A 23,822-nucleotide genomic window follows, 5' to 3' on the forward strand; every position below is an offset into this window, starting at 1 on the left:
TGTTCAAGGTCTTCCAGCTTATAGATGGATTCAAATCTGACTCCTACCCCAACAGAGAAGCTTCATGCCCCAGAGAGGCCTCTAGCACCACCTCAGGTGGCCCCCACATCCAAGGCTGATCCTACAAGGAAATGGAATGCCAGACTTTCTGGCACTTTTCTCCAAAAAGCCCAGCCCTGCTGAGTCATGGGTGGTGCCAGGGCCTCTGTACCCACGGGTCCTGCTAAACTGGATTTCCCCTTCAGGTGAGCCCAGATTTCCTGAGCTCCTGCTGTCACAGAGCCTGGGCCCAGGGCAGGAGGGCTGACAGAGCACACCGAGCCATGACAGCCTCACAGCACTCTCCTCTCCCAGCTCTCCTGACTCTCATACAACCAGGAGAGAGGCAGGGTGGAGATTATTGTCATACTTTACAGAAGAGGAAACCAAGGCCCTGAAATGGAGAGGAACTTGCACAGGTCATGGAGCCACACAGGGGCAAGGCTGGCTCTTTCATCACATCAGATCAATTTGGTTCAACTTTTATGTAACAAATTGTGAGTTGTTTTTCAGTTGCCATGGACCCGCAGGTTGACAGTCACATAACCTGAGCATGCCAGGTTACTATGCGTGCCACTACAGGGGAACCTAAGTGCTCAGACTGAGGAGTGGGGACTGAATTAAGAAGCAGATAGCGCATGCCAGGATTCGGTATCCAATAAGATCAAGCTCTGGTATCGCCCCATGGCAGGATCCAATCAGATCATGCCTCCCACATCACTTCATTGCAAGATCCAATCAGGTCATACCTCATTACCGTATGCTTATAAAACCTGCCCAGCTGCCAGCTTGGTGAGACAGATTTGAGTGTTTCCTCCTATCTCCTTGCCACTGGACTTATAATAAAGCCTTTCTTTTCTCAAAAGCCAGTGCCATGGTATTGGCCTCTATGTGCATTGGGCGGTGAGCCCATTGATTGTGTGGTAACAGCTCCAGAACTCTGCTTCTTGATTCAGGGGCTGCTTGTCTTCCTGGTGTCCCATATTGGATGAGGGGGCTGAGGTGACTGAAATGGAATTGGATTTCAACAGAAAGCGAAAGGCAGAGTAGGATAAAAGTTTCAGTGGAGGAGGTTGGGGGCAGCAGGCAGTTGAAGGGGTAAGAGCCAGAAAGGGTGGAGAAGATCAGCCTGGGCCTTGAATGCCAAACTGAAGATGGCCAACTTTTCCTGAGGGTAGACCGAGGAACGTGTCTGTGGGCCAGAAATGCAGGGCAAGCTCAGCTAAACAAGCCCAGTGTGGGAAATGGGGTGGGAGCTCTGGAAGCAGAAACAGCAGCTGGGAGGGGAACAGAGTGGACAGAGGAATGGACATTTGCTGCTTTTGCCCACCTGGCATGAAAGCCCCCATCTTCTGGTGATTACACAGGATTTCGCTTTGAGGAAATCCAGCCCCCACTGGACAACAGCTTGGGGCTGGCCCTCGATGTGTCAAGCCCTCCCTGGCTGAGGGGTGGGGACAAGGCCAAGGGCAGAGCCAAGGGTACAACAGTGTTCTCAGTAATCTCCTTCAGCTTCCCAAGCCACCCCAGACAAGCACGCACTCTGATTTCAAACAGACCCTTTTTCGTTTTTGTTTTGGTTTTTTGAGACAGGGTGCTGAGATTACAGGCATCAGCCATCGTGCCCAGCCTCAAACAGATCCTTGTTATGCAATCACAGCTCCAAAATAAGTACTCCCCAAAATAACTGCACTCCCTCCCTAAGCCCCTTTTATGTGGAATCTGTGGAGTGGTCACTCCCATTACCCAGGTTAGAACATCAGCCTCTCTTTCCGCAGGAATCTGACTTGTGACATGAGTGACCCAGAGCTCTAAAGGCTGGCATGGGTGGTTTGCCCTGAGACAGAGCTCTGAAGAGGCTGGTGCTCTCTATTCTGCCCCCTGGTCACAGCCTCTTCTGCAGTCTTGTTTTTTACCTTTCCCTCTGTTCTGTGAGACCCACCCCCACCTCCTTATCTTCCCAGGAAAGTCTTTTTTCGTAGCCTGAGGTGGCTTTGTGACTTGCAACCAAAGCACTGTAGTTGGGACAAATGTCTGGGGAGGGCTCCAGCTTCCTGCAGAGCTCAACAGGGCTCATGGCAGACCAGCTCCACAGACTTCACTCCAGCCTCCAGGCTGAGGCTTGGCAGTGTCCCTGAGCCCCCATATGAGGGGCTGGGGCTGAACTTCAGGCTGGGTTGGGGACCTCCTGGGTTTCCCCCAGCCCCCTCCTTTCCCTCATCTTCCAGCATTGTGATCACCAAAGCAGCAGCAGCCCTGATGATCCTGCCCTAGAGACTTGTCCCCCTGCTGAAGGTGCACCTCTTGGACCTGGTTCAGCACCTCAGTGGTTTTTCTATCACTGTGATAACAAACACCCACCAACTTAGTGGCTTAAAACCACACAAATTATCTCACAGTTCTGCAGGTCAGAAGTCCAACGTAGGTCTCACTGGGCTAAAATCGACGTGTTGACAGAGCTGTGTCCCTTTTTGGAGGTTCAAGTGGAAAGTCTGCTGCTGCTGCTGCTAGTGCAGCTGCTTCTCCTTCAATTCCCTTCTCTAGGCCCTTTATCTCATCCATCAAACAGGGAATAACGTCACACACTAAGGGCTCTGGGGCTCAGATGGGGTTTTGGATAGCACAGGACGCAATATCATGCCCTTACCCAGGGGGCGATACTGACGGATGCCCTGATGAAGCCAGTGGGACAACGGGGTCTGGTAGCACCTGCTTCAAGTCAGGCTTAAGCACTTCACTTCCCAGCTCATGATTTTGGAAAATTACTTTACATCTCCAGGCCTCTGTTATCTCATCTGTAAATTAGGGATAGTGTCATTGTCTTGCAGGGTTGCTGTGAGGATTGAGATTAAAAGGACTTAGATTCTGAGCTCCCTGGAAGTAGAAACCATGTTTTTCTGGCTCCCGGCTACATTCTAGCCCCTGGCTTAGACGAAATGCTTAATTAAAAGAAGTCACAAAGTGCTGAACTTAAGAGCTTAAAGAAATAATATTAGGAGGCTGGGCGCAGTGGCTCACGCCTGTAATCCCAGCACTTTGGGAGGCCGAGGCGGGCGGATCACGAGGTCAGGAGATCGAGACCATCTTAACACTGTGAAACCCCATCTCTACTAAAAAACACATACACACACACACACACACACACACAAAAAAAAAATTAGCCGGGCATGCTGGCAGGTGCCTATAGTCCCAGCTACTCGGGAGGCTGAGGTGGGAGAATGGCACGAACCCAGGAGGCAGAGCTTGCAATGAGCTGAGATCACACCACTGTACTCCAGCCTAGGCGACAGAGCAAGACTCCATCTCAAAATAAATAAATACATAAATAAATAATAAAAAAAGAAATAATATTAGGACTACAAAGATTCTTTGTATCTCCCTCTCCTCTTATAGCATCTTCCACTTGTTTACACCCCTTCTTTCTCACTACTCTCCCCCAGGCCCACCTTACCTCCCCACAGATCTCCAGGCTTGGAGTTCTCTCCCCCTCCCCAAGTTGGAATTCTATAGTGTTGCATCCAGGAGATCAAAACTGAGACCCAGAAAGGGAAAAGGACTTGCTCAAGACCACACAGTGAGGAGTGTGGATATGAACACATCAACATCAACATCAGAGTGTGAGGGGAACCGTGCAGAGGGAAAGAAAGAAGATGCTACGGTTTACACCTCCACCATTTTGTCTAAGTCAGCCAGGCAGTTTAATAGTGGGATGACAAGCCGCACTGGCCGGCCATCCAGCTGACTGTACTAGATGAACTTCCATGAATCTGGGGGAACCTTATGGCCACTGCATACCCAAGGATGCAGACAGGACCTGGGGTTGCCCCTGAGGAGTGTGGAATGACACCTAGGCTGCAACAAAAAAGTGAAAAGGGACAAAATCAAGTGTGATACCCAAGTTTCAAAATAATGGCTGTGGCCAGGAGCAGTGGCTCACGCCTGTAATTCCAGCACTTTGGGAGGCTGAGGTGGGTGGATCACGAGGTCAGGAGATCGAGACCATCCTGGCTAATATGGTGAAACCCTGCCTCTACTAAAAGTACAAAAAATTAGCCGGATGTGTTGTGGCACGTGCCTGTAGTCCCAGCTACCTGGGAGGTTGAGGCAGGAGAATTGCTTGAACCCAGGAGGCAGAGGTTGCAGTGGGCTGGGATGGTGCCACTGTACTCCAGCCTGGGTGACAGAGCAAGACTCCGTCTCAAAAAAACAAAAACAAAATAAAAACAAGGCCAGGCGCAGTGGTTCATGCCTGTAATCCCAGCACTTTGGGAGGCCGAGGCAGGCAAATCACAAGGTCAAGAGATCGAGACCATCCTGGCTAACACAGTGAAACCCCGTGTCTACTAAAAATACAAAAAATTAATCGGGCATGGTGGTGGGCACCTGTAGTCCCAGCTACTCGAGAGGCTGAGGCAGGAGAATGGTGTGAACCTGGGAGGCAGAGCTGGCAGTGAGCCAAGACCGCACCACTGCACTCCAGCCTGGGTGACAGAGCGAGACTCCGTCTCAAAAAAAAAAAAAAAAGGAATAATAATAATAATGGCTGTACAGAAAGAGGATGGTTGGGTTCTGTGTGGAGGCTGTTTATACTCAAAGATCTAGGATTTTAAAAAGATAATCTGGAAGGAAAGAAAACAGTGCAAGCATCGAGGTTGTTGTCTAGCACATAGTAGGTGCACAACCAATGTTTGTTAAAGTGGCAATATGAGCCAACAAGGTGATATAGCTACAGAGCAAAGCTACCATAGCCTTAGGTCATATTAACAGAAGCACAGAGTCTATGGTGAAGAAGGTGGCCCACATCCCACCATCCCCAATCCTCCATCCTGGGTTTACTCCTGGGTCCCGCATAGAATAAGTTCTGGACAGACAAAGGGAATCCAGAGGATGTAGCGGGTACAGAGACTACACCCAAGAAAAGTGGCTTGGGGAGCAGGGCACTCAACCTAGGGATGAGCTCCACATGGATGGGCCCAGTCACTGTCCCCAAGTCTCTGCAGAACTACTCCAGGACGCCAGGACAGGGGGAGCAGGTAGGGCTGTGAGCTCAGAAGGAAAGGTCAGTACCTTGAGGAAGTCACCAGGGAAGTTGCCAACTTCAATATATAAAAGAATTTTCTTCCTTTTTTTCTTCCTTTTCTCTTTCTTTCTTTTTCTTTCTTGCCTTCCTTCCTTCTTTTTCTTTCCTTCTTTCTTTCTCTTCCTTCCTCTCTCTCCTTCCCTCCTCCTTCCCTCCTTCCTTTCTTTCTTTCTTCCTTTCTTTTTCTTTCTTTCCTTCTTTCTTTCTTTTCTTTCGTTTTTCTTTCTTTCTTGCCTTCCTTCTCTTTCTCTTTCTTTCTTTTTCTCTTCCTTCCTCTCTCTCCTTCCTTCCCCTTTCCTTTCCTTTCCTTTCCCCTTCCTTCCTTCCTTCCTTCCTTCCTTCCTTCCTTCCTTCCTTCCTTCCTTCCTTCCTTCCTTCTTTTCTAGAGACAGGGTCTCACTTTGTCACCCAGGCTCAAGTGCAGTGAAGCAATCATGGCTCACTGCAGCCTTGAACTGTTGACCCTGGGCAATTCTCCTGCTTCGGCCTCCCAAAGTGTTGGGATTGGCCTTCCAAAGTGTTGTGCTGAGCCACTGCACCTGGCCTCAATATATAAAATAATATTCTAAAAATGACAACAACTTTGGGGTTGTCCTGAGCATGCTGCCATGTGAGGTGGCAAGTTGAGGAGTGGCAGGGGTTGGCTTAGATGTTCTTAGCTCAGAACCTATTAGTCTCTCAAGCAATTCTTTCCAAAGTACAGGAGGAAAATATTAATTTATTGATTTCTATGTAATTTTTAACTAAAAAATAGTTAATAGTATATAGGTTAGCCCTGATGTGCACCCTTGGATCATATGTCAGACACCACATGTTATGTCCATTAAGTGGGGCTCCCAGAGGCCAGTGGGGAGCCCCACAAGGCAGACAGGTTGACCGTGACCACGTCTTCCTTTTCTTTACATTCAGACTATTGCCATATATTGTGGTATGCAGGAGCCCAGTTGGGTTAATTTGAGGCTCAAATGAAATAGCTTTCACTGAATCAGCCCCCTTATTGTTGACGAGTGACTTCAAAGAGTCTGCAAAGAAACTGCGGATGGAGATAACCCTAATCATGAAAGTACAAACAAGCAACAGGAAAAGTGTGGGACAGACTTGTCCTTGCTCTTAGTTTAGCCGCATTACCACGTTGGAAAGAGCAATGGAAAGGAATCTCACACACAGAACAATTCTTTCCTGTGTATTTGAGTTCCTGAAAAAATGAGAAACAAATACAAACTCAAAATACAAAATAATAACGAGAAACAAATACAAACTCAAACTCAAATACAATTGTATTTGAGTTCCTGAAATAATAATGAGAAACGATTTGAAAGGTGGATTTCCATCCACTATCACTGGTGAGGAAATTCACTGTGAACGTACACTGGTCCTGAGACATCAGCTAATGGCCACTATACTTGTATATACATGTATATATCTATGCATATGTATATGCTGGGGGTGCCCAGAGCATTCTTCTTGAGAAGATTGTGCAATCAAAAAGTTAGATGAGTGCTGCTCTAGATCCTTAGACCTAGCTAGACACTAGGGGATGCTAGTCCTGGTTTGGGGTTTTTGGGTCTAATCGGATAATTTGTTTCAGATTTAGGGACAAGGAAAACTAGAAGGGGAGTATGCACTCCACAAAACATTTTTGAGGCTCCACTGACACATTTGAAGATTAATAGGAAGAAACCTAAAACTCATTAAAGGCTTTCTCTGGCTCTGATCATCCTAACTTGGTGTAGTGTTGAGTCAAACACCAAGGCACCAAGGTGGGTGCCCTGCTAGACAGAGCCAGGCGGGTCCCTTCTCCCACAGCCTGGAATCTCAGTCTCTGTTTCTCTCTCTTTCCCATCTTTCTCTCTCGGTTTCTACCCACCTCTCTTTCTCTCTCTCTTTCTCTCTCCCTCTCTCTCACTCACACACACACACACACACACTCACTCTCTCTCACAACACACACCACACACATACACACACACTCACACACACACACACACACAACTGACAATAAGAAACAGAAAGGTGGCATCCAGTACAAGAGCTTGTCAGTTCTCTCGAACATCAGACAGACCTAGATATTCAGTTCCCGCCTTGACCCCTCACTGACTCTGCGACCTGGAGCGTGTCACATCCATTCTCAGAGCTTCAGAATCCTTAGCTGGAAAAATGGGCATGCCTACAACTCAACAGACAGTGACAAATAATCCAGTTTAAAAATGGACAGGGGACTCGAATAGACATTGCTCGAAACAAGACGCGGAAATAGTCAATAGCACATAGAAAGATGCTCCACATCGCTGGGTACGGTGGCTCACGCCTGTAATCCCAGCAATTTGGGAGGCCGAGGCGGGCAGATCACCTGAGGTCGGGAGTTCGAGACCAGCCGGACCAACATGGAGTAACCCTGTCTCTTCTAAAAATACCAAATTAGCCAAGCATGGTGGCGGGTGCATGTAATCCCAGCTACTCGGGAGGCTGAGGCAGGAGAATCACTTGAACCTGGGAGGCAAAGGTTGCAATGAGCTGAGATCATATCATTGCACTCCAGCCTGGGCAACAAGAGTGAAACTCCATCTCAAAAAAAAAAAAAAAAAAAAAAGAGGATGCTCCACATCATTAGTCATTAGGGAAGTGCAAATCAAAACCACCATGAGATACTCCTTTACACCCACTAGGGTGGCTTACGATGAGACATACAGACAGTAACAAGTATTGGTGACGGTGCGAAGAAACCGGAGCCCTCATACATTGCTGGTCAGATTGTAAAATGGAGGTCACTTTGGAAAACAGTTTGGCAGCTCCTCAAAAGTTAAAAAAGATTTACTACATGACCCAGCAATTCCAATCCCTAGTATATTCGTGAGAGAATTGAAAACCTATATCCGAACAAAGACTTGTAATGAATGTTTATAGCAGCATTACACATAACAGCCAAAAATGGAAACAACCCAAATGTCCATCCCCTGGTAAATGGAGACACAAAGTTTGAGATCATCATACAATGCAACCTCATCCAACCAGTGCGAGGAAGGAAGGATGGACACCCACTGCAATGCGGATGAGCCTTGACGACATTGGGCTAAGCGAAAGAAGCCACTCGGAAAGGACCACACACCATATGATTCCATTCAGATGAAATGTCCAGAATACACAAATCCATAGAGATGGAAAGTAGGTTTGTTGTTGCCAGAGGGAAGGGGAAGTGGGGAGTGACGGCTAAATGGTACAGGGTTCACCTTGGAGATGATAAAAAAAAATTAGATAGTGGCACTGGCTGCACAACTCTGTGAATGAACAAAAACACTGAATTGTACACTTCATTTTTATCTATCTATCTATCTATCTATCTATCTATCTATCTATCTATCTATTTATTTATTTTGAGACAGAGTCTCCCTCTCACCCAGGCTGGAGCACAGTGGTGCAATCTTGGCTCACTGCAACCTCTGCCTCCTGGGTTCAAGTGATTCTCACACCTCAGCCTCTTGAGTAGCTGGAATTACAGGTGCACACCATGCCTGGCTAATTTTTGTATTTTTAGTAGAGATGGGGTTTTGCCATGTTGGCCAGGTTGGTCTCGAACTCCTGACCTCAAGTGATCTGCCCGCCTCAGCCTCCCAAAGTACTGGGATTACACAGGTGAACCACGCCGCCTGGCCCTGAATTATACACTTTTTTTTTTTTTTTGAGACGGAGTCTTGCTCTGTAGCCCGGGCTGGAGTGCAGTGGCCAGATCTCAGCTCACTGCAAGCTCCGCCTCCCGGGTTTATGCCATTCTCCTGCCTCAGCCTCCGGAGTAGCTGGGACTACAGGCGCCCGCCACCTCGCCCGGCTAGTTTTTTGTATTTTTTTTTTTTAGTAGAGACGGGGTTTCACCGTGTTAGCCAGGATGGTCTCGATCTCCTGACCTCGTGATCCGCCCGTCTCGGCCTCCCAAAGTGCTGGGATTACAGGCTTGAGCCACCGCGCCCGGCGAATTATACACTTTTAAAGGGTGAATTTTATAGTAGTGAATTACATCTCAGTAAATCTGTTATTTAAAAAAAAAGAAGAAGAAGAAGAAACAAAAAGAAAAAGGAAAGACTCCACCCACAGGGTTGTTGTGAAAGTGAAATACGGCGGGGAGCAGGGCAGGCCCAGCATGGTCCTTGGCGTGCAGCCAGCACTTGAGATCTCGCTCTCTGATCCTTTTCACAAGGAGGATTTCCCAGCACAAGTAACCTGGTGCTCTAGGGCTACACTAGCCTGAGTTCACTCCCCACCACTCCCCCTAACACACACTCCCGACTCATTAGTCAGGGCTCTGAACTCTTCTGGGCAGTTTCTTAACAAAACAGAAGAAAATAATAAGCACAAGACCATAATTATTCTCATCCCCCTTAAAAGGAAACTGGGTTGGCTTGAGGCCTGAAAGCCAGAGTGTTTTGAGCAGAGGCAGCTCTAGGACGAGGATGACAGCCTGCGGGGATGGGTGGGGGGAGCTCTGAGAGGTCTGCCAAGCCCCCTTCCCCTTGGGCCACACCACCTGCACCTGAGGCTCTGACAGGCAGCAGGGCCCCCTCCCCATGGCCCAGCTTTCTGTTTGGCACATCCTCCCCGGGGTGCCTTTGAGCTGGAAGCAGGGGGACAGCTGGCTTCTTCCTCCCAAGTCTCCCAAACCTGGCTGCAGCTCAGGGTGGCTTCCTCCAGGAGGGGCAGAGAGAGGGGCGGCTGCCTGCAGTCACTGATGGTGGTGCAGAGGCTGAGATATTTGCGGGAATGCCCCTCCCCTCCTAAGCTGTTAGGTTCCATAACAGCGAGGGTGTGAGGGGCCTTCAGAGATCTAGTTGGACCCTTCATTTCACAAGTAGGGAAACTGAGGCTCAGAGAGGTCAAGGGTTTTTCTGAAAGTCTTGCAGCAAGTTGGTGACAGAACTGGGAGCTGGTCACCTACCACGGCCAAGTATAGGCGGGTGGAAGCCTCAGCACAACCCAGGGAGGTGAATATTTGTCATCCTCCCCTGAGGTAGAGACAAGTTCTCACCCAGCTAGGAAGATGCAGAGCTGGGACTCAAACCCAGGTCCATCAAGGAACCACACAATATCAAGCCTATTGAGGACACTCTTTCTCCCAATTTCCTTAAAAGCTGACCCTCCATCCCACTGCTCACCCAGCCCCATGTCCCATTACCTGTGGTCCTTTAGCTTGTCTGGGCAGCAAGAGGAACTCTGTGTAGACTGTGTGGATGCTGGGTTGGTCAGGGGAAGGACAGGAGAGGCTGCACCTGTGACAGCAAGGAGGGCGGGACTACCGTGACGTTGCCCCTGGGCCCCACTCGCTCACTGGGATGGCATTCCTTCCTGCTGGTGCTATCTGCCCCAGGCCTTCCTGTCTGACTTGACTCTTCCCTACAGCACTACAGGGGGGCAGGTGGGGCAGCTACATGCCTGGCCTTGCCTCAGGGCCACAGCCATGCCCTTGGACTCCAGGAGCCAGTGAAATGGGGGCAGCTGTGCCACCCTTGGCTGTACCAAGCTCTGGGAAGGGAGGAGGGGACGTGTCCCAGGTACCCCCTCCACCCACATTGGTGAGGCTGACTCAGGCCCCAGCCACGTGTCCCAACCTGCCCTGTGCGTCCCAGAGGGGAAGGAAGATACTCCGATGCTCCCACGAGGCTGAGGTTGGGCAGGGAGTAGGAGAGAAGGCCTGGGGGCTCAGGAAGCTGGCAGTGCCCGCTCCTCTGGAGGAAACTGGGTTACAAGTAGAGGAACTTTTGGAGAGCACCCACTCGCCTTGTGCAAGTGAGAAAACACAGGTCCCTAGAGAGGTGAGAGGAGCAGTGATGGACCTCACACAGCCGAGGGCAGGGCCCCAGCTCAGCCTGCCTCCGCCTCTCCCCTCTCACTTTTCCAGCACTGTGGCAGCAGGACGGGAAACAAGTCCCACCATGGGAGCCCCCAGCCTCGGAGGGAAACAGGCAAGGTCCGGCGAGCTGCGGGCTCCCCAGGAGGACTTCCTGAAGAGGGGTCATCCATACCCTAAGCTCAGGCCTCAAATCTTGGAGTCATACTTGACACTTGGCTTTCTAACACTCTGTATCTCACCCATCTGGAAAATCCTGTTGGTCCTGCCTTCAGTATAGCCTGAATTCAGCCCCTTCTCTCCACTCCTCACCTGTCACCTTGATCCAGCCAGCGTCATCACCATCATCACCGGGCTCCTAGCTCCCGCCCTCACCCCTGACTACTCTCTTCAGCCAGGCAGCCAGGGGGTCCTGTTCAAACCCAAGGCAGCTCACGCCCCTCCCCGCTTAGCCCCTGCCACACTCCCACCGCACTCAGGGTAAAACCCAAGGTCTTACAGGCTCCTGCGAGATCTGCCCCACACCTCTGGCCCTCTCTGGCCTTGGTTCCCATGACTTCCTCCCTCATTCTGCTCCAGTAACACTGGAACATGTCCCAGTTCCCCTGGGTAGGCTCCCTCCTCAGGGCCTTTTCCCTGGCTGTTCCCTCTGCCTGGAGTGCTCTGCCCCTAGAAAGTCACCTGGCCCCTCCTTCACTTCAGCTGTCTACTCAAAAGTCACCTTCTCCATGAAGCCTTCTCTGACCATCCTGCTTAAAGTAGTAACCCCGCACCATCTGCCTGCGTCACTGCTCACCATCTGCTGTACTATGTATTTTCTTGTTATGCCTATTTCCTCTTTATGTATTGCTTTGCTGCAGGACCTAGGATCATGTCTGACATATAGTAGGTGCTCACTAATTTTTTTTTTTTTCCTTTAAGACAGAGTCTTGCTCTGTCACCCAGGCTGGAGTGCAGTAGCGTGATCTCCGCTCACTGCAAGCTCCACCTCCCAGGTTCAAGTCATTCTCCTGCCTCAGCCTCCCGAGTAGCTGGGACTACAGGCACCCGCCACCACGCCCGGCTAATTTTTTTGTATTTTTAGTAGAGACGGGGTTTCACCGTGTTTGCCAGGATGGTCTCGATCTCCTGACCTCATGATCCACCCACCTCGGCCTCCCAAAGTGCTGGGATTACAAGCGTGAGCCACCGTGCTCAGTCTAATTTTTTTTTTTTTTTTTTGAGTCAGGGTCTCACTCTGTTGCCCAAGCTGGTGTGCAGTGGCATGATCATCACTCATTGCACCCTCAAACTTCTGGGCTCAAGCCATCCTCTCACCTCAGCCTGCTGAGTAGATGGGACTATAGGCATGCACCCCCACACCTAGCTGATTTTTATAGTTTTTGTAGAAACAAGATCTTGCTATGTTAGGCTGGTCTTGAACTCCTAGCCTCAAGCGATCCTCCGGCCTTGGCCCCCTAAGGCTCTGGATTACAGGCATAAGCCACTGCATCTGGCCCTCAATATATTTGTTGAATGAATGAGTGACCTGAAAGGTTAGCCCAAGAAGTGTTCCAAGGACATTCCATGCAGAGGGAGCCATGTGTGTGAGGGCTTAGAGGTGAGGAGCACTATTGTGTTGAGGATCTGTAAATAATTCTGCACAGCCAGAGAGTGGGGGCCTTAGGGATGGAGAGGGGAGAGGAGGAAGCAAGAGAGGCAGGGCCTCAGCAGCCAGACATCCAGAGAGGGATGGGGTGCCATCTGAGAGGGACATGACCAAACCTGCGTTTAAGATAAGAATTTTGCCTGGGTGCCACGGCTCATGCCTATAATCCCAGCACTTTGGGAGGCCAAGGCAGGCGAATCACTTGAGTCCAGGAGGAGTTCAAGACCATCTGGCCAACATGGTGAAACTCCGTCTCTACTGAAAATACAAAAGATTAGCCGGGTGTGGTGGTGCATGCTTGTGGTCCCAGCTACTCGGGAGGCTGAGGTTGGAGGATCACTTGAGCCTGGGAGGTGGAGGTTTCAGTGAGCAGAGATCACACCATTGTACTCCAGCCAGGACAACAGAGTGAGATCTCATCTCAAAAAAAAAAAAAAAAAAAAAGTTAAGGATTTGGCAGCTGCACTGTGGACTGGTGGAGAAGCTGTGAGGATCCAGCATGTGGGTGAGCATGAGCCATGCAGAGGAGATGGGGACTAGGGACAGGGTCATGGGAAGTTTACATCTCCGCTGTCCAAAACAGTAGCCACCAACCACATGTGGTTATGGAACCCTTGACACATGGTTGGACAGGATTGAGATGTGCTGTGAGTGTAAAACAACACTAGATTTAAAGACTTGGTATGAAAAATATATGTGTATATATACACATACACACATATGTATAATAGCTCATTAAAAATTTTTGTATTGGCCGGGCGCGGTGGCTCAAGCCTGTAATCCCAGCACTTTGGGAGGCTGAGACGGGCGGATCATGAGGTCAGGAGATCGAGACCATCCTGGCTAACACGGTGAAACCCCGTCTCTACTAAAAAATACAAAAAACTAGCCGGGCGAGGTGACAGGCGCCTGTAGTCCCAGCTACTCAGGAGGCTGAGGCAGGAGAATGGCGTAAACCCAGGAGGCGGAGCTTGCAGTGAGCTGAGATCCGGCCACTGCACTCCAGCCTGGGCGACAGAGCGAGACTCCATCTCAAAAAATATATATATATTAAAAAAAAAATTTTTGTATTATCTGTTAAAATGATATTTGGATATATTATTATTATTATTTTGTAGAGACAGGATCTTGTTCTGTTGCCCAGGCTAGAGTACAGTGGTACAATCATAGCTCATGGTACCCTCGAAATGGGCTCAAGTCATCCTCCTACCTCAGCCTCCCAAGTAGCTGAGACTACAGGTGTGAACCACCATGCCTGGCTAACTTTTATTTTTTTACATTTTTTTTGTAGAGAAAGGGTCTGCTGTGTTGCCCAGGTTGGTCTTGAACTTCTGGGCTCAAGTGATTCTCCAGCCTTGGGCTCCCAAAGTGCTGGGATTATAGGTATGAGCCACTGCACCTGGTCTGGATATATTAAAATTAGTTTCACCTGCTTCATTTTACTATTTTTGAACATACTGAAAATTTAAAAAAATTTTAAGTTTTCAGTAGCTACAGAACTTCTATATTGGATGGTGGTGATTCAGAGGTAGAACTGGCAGGGTTTGAAGGCTGGAGTACTGTGAGGGTGAAGGCGACCCCAGGTCTAATTGTAAGTCTCTCTTCTCCAGTTGCTCCTTTCTAACGAGACCATTGTGGTCCAGAGGCCACAGGGGAGAGCCTACAGAGTGAGTGTTCAGTTCAGCATAAGCACACACACTCATATCTTCAGAGTAAGATCTATCTAGACATGAAATAGGCTGACTGAATAGACAGTGAGTTCTCTGTCTCTGGTGGTATGTAAAAATAAAATTAAGCACCACCATTAAGCAGAGGAAAGGAGGTTGAACTAGATATTTTCAAAATATAGTCCCTGGACCAGTTGCTACAACATCCCCTGGAAACCTTTTATTTTTATTTTTTTATTTTTTGAGACAGAGTCTCGCTCTGTCGCCCAGGCTGGAGTGCAGTGGCACGGTCTCTGCTCACTGCAAGCTCCGCCTCCTGGGTTCAAGCCATTCTCCTGCCTCTGCCTCCCGAGTAGCTGGGACTACAGGCGCCCGCCATCACGCCCGGCTAATGTTTTGGTATTTTTAGTAGAGACAGGGTTTCACTGTGTTAGCCAGGATGGTCTCAATCTCCTGACCTTGTGATCCATCTGCCTTGGCCTCCCAAAGTGCTGGTATTACAGGCGTGAGCCACCGTGCCGGCCTGGAAACCTTTTAGAAATGCAAATTCTCAGACCCTATCCCAGGCCTGAATCAGAAACTCCAGGAGTGGGACCTAGAATCTGTATTTAAACAAGCCCCACTGGACTAGGTGATGTTTCCTGCCACTTAAAGGTTTAAATGCGGCCGGGCACAGTGGCTCGCACCTGTAATCCCAGCACTTTGGGAGGCCAAGGCAGGTGGATCACGAGGTCAGGAGATCGAGACCATCCTGGCTAACACGGTGAAACCCCGTCTCTACTAAAAATACAAAAAATTAGCTGGGCGTGGTGACAGGCGCCTGTAGTCCCAGCTACTCAGGAGGCTGAGGCAGGAGAATGGCGTGAACCTGGGAGGCGGAGCCTGCAGTGAGCCAAGATCGCGCCACTGCATTCCAGCCTGGGCAACAAAGCGAGACTCTGTCTCAAAAAAAAAAAAAAAAAAAAAAAGGTTTAAATGCCTGGCACATAGTAGGTGCCCCCAAAAAACTATTCACTACCTTGTTTGTCTCCTACTCCCAAGTTCAGGTACTTCCCTCCCTGAGCCTTAGTTTCCCTCTCTGCACCTCCTACAGCATCTCGTTGTGTGTGTACCTGGTACAGGATGGATGAACCTCAGGGCGTTTCCTACCTCTTTGCTGTGGGCAGATCTCGGGGGACATGACAGAGCTGCCAGAAGTGTAAGGCAGGCCCCAGCTCAGCTCCATCCTGAGGTGACCTCATTGCCCTGTGTGTAGTGGGTGATTCATGGGACAACCTCCTACTGTCCTGTGAGCACAGCTGACAGCCCAGGGGAGCCGGCTCAGCAGCTGAGCAGGGCATCCAGCTTCCCTGCATTCCAGAACTGCCAGCGGGGGACTGCCTGACTCAGCAGGCATGTGTGTTCTGGAGACAACAGTTAGACAGCTCAGCCTCAGTCTCCCCATCCATAAAAATGGGGAGACACAACCCCTATCCACGGTGAGAATATTTGTATAAAGTGGTTAAGGCAGCGCCTGGCACACGTCAGCCCCTGCTATACCTTGGTGTTCTTGAGATGAGGCCATGGGATCCTTCAGGCTGATTGGAACTCCCCAGTGACTTCCTAGGACTGAGAATGATGCCCTGTAAGTGTATGGAGAAAAGAATGTTTACCTACTATGAGCACCTGGGAGCCATGAGCTTTTTTTTTTTTTTTTTTTTTAGACAAGAGTCTCATTCTGTCGCCCAGGATGAAGTATAGTGGCTTGATTTCAGCTCACTGCAGCCTCCATCTCCCAGATTCAAGTGATTCTCCTGCCTCAGCCTCCCAAGTAGCTGGGACTATAGGCACCCAAAACACCCAGCTAATTTTTGTATTTTTAGTAGAGACAGGGTCTCACTATGTTGGCCAGGCTGGTCTTGAACACTTGACCTCAAGCCTCCCAAAGTGTTGGTATTACAGGTGTGAGCCTCCATGCCCAGCTACATGAATTTGTCTTTAGTCACCAGAAAGATGTCTGTGAGGGCAGCACCTGCCTTAGTCATCGGATTTTTTTTTTTTTTTTTGAGACAGAGTCTTGCTTGTAGCCCAGTCTGGAATGCAGTGGTGCGATCTCGGCTCACTGCAAGCTCCGCCTCCCGGGTTCATGCCATTCTGCCTCAGCCTCCTGGGTAGCTGGGACTATAGGCGCCTGCCACCACGCCCGTCTAATGTTTCGTATTTTTTAGTAGAGACGGGGTTTCACCGTGGTCTCAATCTCCTGACCTCGTGATTCGCCCGCCTTGGCCTCCCAAAGGGCTGGGATTACAGGCGTGAGCCACCGTGCCCGGCCCGTCATCTTAAAGCATCTGCTAAATGAACTCTAAATTGGAGAGTTTTGTGCCCATTTCATGGATGAGAAAAATGAGATTCAGAAAGGTTAAATGATGTGCCCAAGGCCACATGGCTGAGAAGTGGCTGAGTCAGGATTTTTACCTGAGTCTCCCTGACTTGAAACCTGGGACTCTTTCTATCCCTCCATGGAGAAACTCCAAGTTAACTCACAGATTTGGAAGCTCCTGAATGTGCCATTTAAATCCATGTTTGAAGTGTTAGCTTCTCGTCCATTTTGGAATCCTTGCAATCTATGGACTTAGAGAAACAGTGGCTGTAGCTGATGCCATTTGAGATGGAGCTTAAAAGATTCCTAAATCTAGATTAAGCCTTACTCACCCTGGGCCTCTGGGTCTCAGTTGTTTCACCTGTAAAATGGGTATAATGAAAGCTTGCCTTGGCTGAAGGCAGAAAGTTGGATCTTGTGATCCTGAGGGCTCTCCTAACCCTCAGATGCCTGTGTTGGAACCGAACTGTCGATTCCTTCCTGGGCAGGGGTCGCCGCGAAGGATCACCGACACGAGATTCACAGCAGAGAGTTATTTATTACTAGCGCGCTAGGGTCCCAAGTTCTAAGTTGGCCCTGGGACCCCGACTGCTTGTTACAGGCTGTTTATATAGGCAAATACAAGTTTAAACACAGCTTAGGGCGCGAAATTCAAACAAAGCTTTAGGCGCGTGGTAATTGGGTCTGTCTATGGCCTGAGCAAGGTGTCTTATGCTAATTGGTTAGAGCAGGACCTTATGAGGTTTTTTCTTGGAGTTGCTGATTCCGGGAACTTCGAGGCAGGGTGGGACCCCCGGAATTGGCAGGGTGGGACCCCATGAGGTTGTTTCCCGGAATTGGCAGGGTGGGACCCTATCAGGGTGGGACCTTATTGAGGCAGGATGGGACCCTATCCAGAGCCACCTGGTGTTAATTTTTTCTATATGAGGCCTAGTTTCTAAATTTTATGAGGCCTAGTTTCACCTGTGTCCCTGCGCCTACTTTAAAAGGCAAGGACTAAAGTTAAATTTAAAGTTAAAGTTAATTTAAAGTTAAACCCGGAGGCGGGTTTAGATATTTTAACATTTAAGTTTGTTTGTTTGTTTGTTTTGAGACAGAGTCTCACTCTATCGCCCAGGGTAGATGGCAGTGGCAGGATCTCAGCTCACTGCAACCTCCACCTCCCAGGTTCAAGCAATTCTTCTGCCTCAGCCTCCCGAGTAGCTGAGATTACAGGCACCTGCCACCATGCCTGGCTAATTTTTGTATTTTTAGTAGAGACAGGGTATCGCCATGTTGGCCAGTCTGGTGTTGAAATCCTGACCTCAAGTAATTCACCTCCCTTGGCCTCCTAAAGTGCTGGGATTACAGGCATGAGCCACCACGCCTGGCCTGAAGTTAAATTAAAAAAATAATAATAAAGAGGGAGTAGAGGAAAAGTTAATCCTAGCTCATTCTGGTAAGTGCAAAACTAGCGATTTGTAATCAACAATCTTCTTATTGTTTTAAGCAGAAAAGTCCTTTTGACAAATAAAATTAAAGAAATCTTATCTGATCAAAGTGGATTTTTTTTTTTTTTTCTGCTTGAAGTAGGAGCCATGGGCTGTCAATGGGAACACCGGCCCAGCATCACCTTGGCCTTGCAGGCAGCCCTTGGGGTACCAACGAAGAGCCCAAGGGTGCCAGAGAACCCAGTTTGACAATCACTGGAGGGCAGCAATACAAACAAACCATCGCTGGAGATCTGTTTGAAGAGAGACAAGAAGGTCCACTAAATGGTTGCTTTGAGTTCTAAAGAAAAATGGTTCTGTTTGATTACTTTTTTTTTTTTTTGAGACAGCGTCTTGCTCTGTCGCCTAGGCTGGTTGGAGTGCAGTGGCATGATCTCGGCTCCCTGCAAGCTTCGCCTTCCGGGTTCCCGCCATTCTCCTGCCTCAGCCTCCCGAGTTGCTGGGACTACAGGTGCCTGCCACCACGCCCAGCTAACTTTTTGTATTTTTAGTAGAGATGGGGTTTCACCATGTTAATCAGGATGGTCTCGATCTCCTGACCTTGTGATCCACCCACCTGGGACTCCCAAAGTGCTGGGATTACAGGCGTGAACCACCGCACCCGGCCTCTTTCTTTCTTTTTTTTTTTTTTTTTTTTTTTTTTGAGACGGAGTCTTGCTCTGTCACCCAGGCTGGAGTGCAGTGGTCGGATCTCAGCTCACTGCAAGCTCCACCTCCCGGGTTCACGCCATTCTCCTGCCTCAGCCTCCCAAGTAGCTGGGACTACAGACGCCCGCCACCTCGCCCGGCTAGTTTTTTTGTATTTTTAGTAGAGACGGGGTTTCACCGTGTTAGCCAGGATGGTCTCAATCTCCTGACCTCGTGATCCGCCCGTCTCGGCCTCCCAAAGTGCTGGGATTACAGGCTTGAGCCACCGCGCCCGGCCTTTCTTTCTTTTTGAGACATGGTCTTGCGCTGTTGCCCAGGCTGGAGTGCAGTGGGCACCATCTCTGCTCACTGCAACCTCCACCTTCTGGGTTCCAGGGATTCTCCCACCTTAGACTACTGAGTAGCTGGGATTATAGGTGTAGACCACCCGTACCCAGCTAATTTTTTGGTATTTTTAGTAGAAAGAGGGTTTTGCCATGTTGTTCAGGCTGGTCTTAAGCTCCTGGGCTCAAGCAATCCTCCCACTTCAGTCTCCCAAAGTGCTGGGATTACAGGCATGAGCCACCATGCCCGGCCAGCTTGTTCCTTGTTATTGCAGAGTAGTGTGGATGTTCAGATTCTACGGTGTGGATAGGCAAGTGCTGGTTGGCCATTTACCCAGTGAGGGGCATCTGATTGTTTCCAGTTTGGGTCTATTATGAATAAAACTGCTATAAATATTCATATACGGGGCTAGGCGTGGTGGCTCACGCCTGTAATCGCAGCACTTTGGGAGGCCAAGGCAGGCGGATCACGAGGTCAGGAGATCGAGACCATCCTGGCTAACACAGTGAAACCCTTTCTCTACTAAAAATACAAAAAATTAGCCGGGCGTGGTGGCGGGCTCCTGTAGTCCCAGCTACTCAGGAGGCTGAGGCAGGAGAATGGTGTGAACCTGGAAGGCGGAGCTTGCACTGAGCTGAGATCACGCCACTGCACTCCATCCTGGGAGACAGAATGAGATTCCGTCTCAAAAAAAAAAAAAAAAAAAAAATTCATATAGGTTTTTGCATGAAAATAAGTTTATATTTCTCTAGGATAAGTGCCAGGAGTGCAACTACTGAGTTGTATGGTAGTTGCATGTTTGGTACTTTAAGAAACTGCCATACTCCGTTGGGCGTGGTGGCTTAGCCTGTAATCCCAGCACTTTGAGAGGCCAAAGTGGGCGGATCACCTGAGGTCAGGAGTTCAAGACCAGCCTGACCAACATGGTAAAACCCTGCCTCTACTAAAAATACAAAATTAGCCGGTCGTGGTGGCACATGTCCGTAATCCCAGCTACTTGGGAGGGTGAGGCAGGAGAATCGCTTAAAACTGGGAGGCAGAGGTTGCAGCGAGGCAAGATTGCACCACTGCACTCTAGCCTGGAAAAGAGAGAAACAAAGAAAGAAAAGAAAGAAAAGAAGAAAGAAAGAGAGAGAGAGAGAGAGAGAGACAGAAAGAAAGAAAGAAAGAAAGAAAGAAAGAAAGAAAGAAAGAAAGAAAGAAAGAAAGAAAGAAAGAGAAAGAAAGAAAGAAAGAAAGAAAGAAAGAAAGACAGGAAAGACAGGAAAGAAAAGAGAAAAGAAAGAAAAGAAAGAAAGAAACTGCCATACTCTTTTTCTACAGTGTCTGTACCCTTTTATATTCCTACCAGCAATGTATGAGTCATTTAATTTCTCCACATCCTTGCCAGCATTTGGTGTTGTCACTATTTTTTATTTTAATCATTCTGATTGGTGTCATTGTGCATTTTGCTAATGGCTAATGATACTCGACATATTTTCATGTTGTTATTCACCATCTATATATATACATCCTCTTTGACGAAATGTCTGTTCATATCTTTTGCCCTTTTTCTAATTGGATTGCTTGTATTTTTGCTGTTGAGTGTTAAGAGTTATTTATATATAGCAGATAGTAATCTTTTGTCAGGTATGTGGTTTGCAAATATTTTCTCCAGTCCATAGGCCACCCTTTGACAATGCTGAACAGTTATTCGCTTACCTAGTTCACAGGACTCTGAGATGCCAGCTGAACAGGCATTCTTGGGGACAGTTCGCAGATGCAGAAACACAGGTCTAGAGGATAAAAGGACTTTCCCACAAATGCACAAGGAGTTTAGGGGCAGAGGTGGGACCAGAACCCAGATCTCCTGACCCTCGGCCTAGTGATCAGACCAACTTGTGGAACGAGATGTCCTCCCTTTCCCTCCCCTCTCATCCTGAATGGATGCTTACCACACAGCCACAGCTCTAGTTGAGCTTGCTGAAGCCAGACAAAGGAGAGGGATGTCTGTTCCTGGGGAAGGGCCAGTCTTCAAAAAGGACCCTATGTCCAGAAAATAGGCACTTTCCTCCAGGTGAGGGAAGATCTGACCCTGGAGCAGCTACTACAGAATGAGTTTTGTGGGACACCTTAAGGCTGGGGAGGTTAAGTAACTTGCTTGAGGTCACACAGTGATTAAGTGGTAAAAGTTGGGGGGTCAGTTACCAAATTTTTGCAGTGCCTTCCTGTCAGCCCTGATACTGAGTTTTATAGGGGAAAGAAAATAGAGTCATCAGATGTAATCAATGGGTCAGAGGAATAAAAATTTGGCCTCCAGGACAGCAGGGAGAAAAGGCTCTCCTTGGAGAAGAGCAAGTGGGGACAATCATGGTGAGGGTGGGAGATGTCCTCTTTCCCAGGGGACTGTGGCATCGATGGAAGAGATGGGAGGAAGTAGCAGGTCAGGAGCTTTGGTCCACTTCTCTACAGTTAAGTATGAGCTCTGAGGTCCTTAGCGTTTGTTTTACCTGCAGATCAGAGAATTGCGGTGAAGAGAGAAATGAAGTAACGTCCTCATCAGATGGGAGTTTATCTGAGCCCTGGGTCCCTACAGGCCTGGCTAGATAGAAATGTTCTCCATTCACAGGGCAAAAGCAGCCTGGTCAAGACTCCTCTGCACTCCTCTCTCTGAGCAGGGGCCCCAGAAGGTGGTCTCCAAAGGGACGGGAAAACAGGACAACTAGGGCTGATACCCCACCCACACTTTTGGACTTAACAAAGAGGCGAGGAGGGTCAAAGGTCTGGTCTCATCTTGAGGACCTACTGTGAGCTAGTTTGTGTCTAGCATACAGTTGGAGCTTTTAGGGAGGAATATGGTGCAGCTCCCGTCTCCATGCCCCTTATAGCTTGTCCAGGAAGCAAAAATTGTGGAAGTGTCATAATTACGGACTCAAGAGCCAAATGGAACACTAAGGACCATCATTGCCCCTCAGCCAGACACCACAGGAGCCACCCGTAGTTAAACAAGTTAAAAAAGCTCCACCTTCTGGAGCGGAGTTGAGAGTGGAGGGGTAATAAAATGAGGCTGAGGCTGGAGCAGGGTGGAGGGGCTCACACCTGTAATCCCAACACTTCGGGAGGCCAAGGCAGAAGGATTGATTCTGGCCAAGAGTTCAAGACCATCCTGGGCAACATAGCAAGACACTGCCTCTACAAAAAATTCAAACAGCATTAGCCTGGAGTGGTGGTGTGTACCTGTAGTCCCAGCTGAGATGGGAAGCTGAGGCAGGAGGAGTTGCTTATGAAAGGGACTTAGAGGTTACCCCACAGGAGTGGCTGTCCCCAAGCCAGCCCCTCTAATTCCTGGTGGTTCAAGAGATAATCATAGCTAGTACCAATAATACTGAATCACATAATCAGAAAGAATTTCCATTTTCAACGTGTCTGGGCCCTTCTGATTAAGAATAACATGGTGTTGGCCGGGCGCGGTGGCTCAAGCCTGTAATCCCAGCACTTTGGGAGGCCGAGACGGGCGGATCACGAGGTCGGGAGATCGAGACCATCCTGGCTAACACGGTGAAACCCCGTCTCTACTAAAAAAATACAAAAAACTAGCCGGGCAAGGTGGCGGGCGCCTGTAGTCCCAGCTACTCGGGAGGCTGAGGCAGGAGAATGGCGTGAACCCGGGAGGCGGAGCTTGCAGTGAGCTGAGATCCGGCCACTGCACTCCAGCCTGGGCGACAGAGCGAGACTCTGTCTCAAAAAAAAAAAAAAAAAAAAAAAGAATAACATGGTGTTTATGACTCTGGAACCAGACAGCATGAATTTGGATCCTGACTGTGACTTACCAGCTGTTTGACCTCAAGAAAGTTACTTAACCTCTCTGAGCTCTGGTTTCCTCATCCATAAAATGGGGATAGCAATTGTACCTACCTTATTGGGTTGTTATATTAACTTAGCTCACTTAAACTGCATATTGGTGACTATTACATCTAGGAGAAAGTCTCCGTGTACTGTTAAAGTGTTTTTAACACGCTTTGCCCATTTTGAGCCCGCGCTCACTTTTAGTAAAGTATTAGAATGTATCTCTGTGGAGATACACTCTAAATTTCAGCAGACTGGTATCTGATTAGAATGTAATAATAACCTTGTTCCACTTTCCTGGTATTTTGTCCTTTTTAATAGTTATTTTCAATTTACGGCAGATAATACTGGCTTTCTGTCTTGGGTAGTAACATAAAGTTTTCCTTTAAAAATAAATTATTTTCCCTGTTGGCAGGGGGAGGGAGAGCATCAGGAAGAACAGCTAATGGATGCTGGGCTTAATACCTAGGTGATGGGATGATCTGTGCAGCAAACCACCATGGTACACACTTAACTTGCACATCCTGCACATGTACCACTGAACTTAAAATAAAAGTTGAAGATAAAATTGTAATTATTAAAAAAGAAAAGAAATTATTTTAAGTAAAGATGTGAGTTTAAAAGTTATAATGTAATATTAAAACCTTAAATATTCCCGGGTGCGGTGGCTCACGCCTGTAATCCCAGCACTTTGGGAGGCCGAGGTGGGTGGATTACCTGAGGTCAGGAGTTTGAGACTAGCCTGGCCAACATGGTGAAACCCTGTCTCTACTAAAAATACAAAGATTAGCTGGATATGGTAGTGCATGCTTGTAATCCCAGCCACTTGGGAGGCTAAGGCAGGAGAATCGCTTGAACCTGGGAGGTGGAGGTTGCAGCAAGCTGAGATCACACTGCTGCCCTCCAGCC

General features: G+C 48.6%; 1 protein-coding gene across 3 annotated transcripts in view; it reads right to left on the reverse strand.

The window, feature by feature from the left end:
* The window catches only part of LOC105477731 (transmembrane protein 40), a 33,499-nt gene extending 23,140 nt beyond the window's left edge, over nt 1-10,359 (reverse strand). For 2 of the 3 annotated variants that reach the window (XM_011734407.2, XM_011734412.2), the window contains exon 1: nt 10,281-10,359. The gene's annotated coding sequence lies outside the window, so the exon portion shown is untranslated. Of the gene's footprint in view, nt 1-2,436; nt 3,065-10,280 lie in introns of those variants that run through there. The other variant, XM_011734408.2, reaches the window with a different exon arrangement.
* Nucleotides 10,360-23,822: the final 13,463 nt, after the last annotated feature.

The sequence above is a fragment of the Macaca nemestrina genome, chromosome 2 (genome assembly GCF_043159975.1).
Source record: "Macaca nemestrina isolate mMacNem1 chromosome 2, mMacNem.hap1, whole genome shotgun sequence".
In the NCBI taxonomy this organism is placed as follows: Eukaryota; Metazoa; Chordata; class Mammalia; order Primates; family Cercopithecidae; genus Macaca; species Macaca nemestrina.